The sequence below is a fragment of the Tupaia chinensis genome, unplaced genomic scaffold (assembly GCF_000334495.1).
Source record: "Tupaia chinensis unplaced genomic scaffold, TupChi_1.0 Scaffold147003_1, whole genome shotgun sequence".
Taxonomy (NCBI): Eukaryota; Metazoa; Chordata; class Mammalia; order Scandentia; family Tupaiidae; genus Tupaia; species Tupaia belangeri.
Genome location: NW_006206856.1, coordinates 2056161 through 2057161, shown reverse-complemented (window position 1 = coordinate 2057161; position 1001 = coordinate 2056161).

Sequence of the window (1001 nt, the reverse complement as noted above, 5' to 3'; positions counted from 1 at the left end):
CTCCCAGAGGGTGATTTTCCTTTTGGGATTTGGGGCATGCACGCATGCTCCCAGCATGAGTTTCAAGCCACAGGGTCTTAGACTCAATCACAGTCAGCCATGTGGGAGTTCAGCGCCTTAACCACCATGCCACCTGCTGGCCCCTGTACTTTGACTCTTTTTTTTTTGTAGAGGTTTTTGCTATAGGGCGTGTGCGCTCGCCAGACAGACAGAGAGAGACATTAGAGACAGAAAGCGAGAAATCACCCCCCAGGGGGGATGGTCACGCCGCAATCCCTTCTCCTCCATTCTCCTCTTGGGATCTTGAGCACGCACGCACATGCGCCTGGTGTGAGTTTTAAGCCACCGGGTCTGGGACGCAAACCGCGGTCGACTACGTGGGAGTCCAGCGACATAGCCATTACGCTAACTGCTGGTTCCCTGTACTTTGACTCTTAATAAAAATAAAATTGTATTGAAAAGTAAAACTATACAGGCTGGTCAGTATAGATACCTTTGAGGTCAAATGAACAAACCTGTGTGTTGGTTTTTGTTCTTTTTTAGAGAGAGATTTTTGCAATAGGGCACGTGCACTTGCCAGAAAGACAGAGAGAGACAGAAAGCCAAAAATCACCCTCTAGGAGGATGGCCATGCTGCAATCCCCTCTCCTCTTCTCCTCTGTTCTCCTCTTGGGATGTTGGGCGCTCACGCACATGCGCCCAGCGTGAATTTTAAGCTGTCAGGTCCAGGACTCAAACCACACTCAATTATGTGGGAGTCCAGCCACGTAACCATTATGCCATCCATATGCTGGTCCCAAAACCTGTGTTTTAAGTTACATTTACTGGACCAGCTGGTGGGGTGGTAGTTAAGGTGACCGAAACCCAAACGGCAGACTTCAAAGTTTGAGTCCCAGACCCGGTGGCTTGAAAAACACACTGGGCATGTGTGTATGCACGCCCCAGATCTGAGAATAGAGAAGAAGGGATTGCAGTGTGGCCATCCCCCCATAGGGTGGATT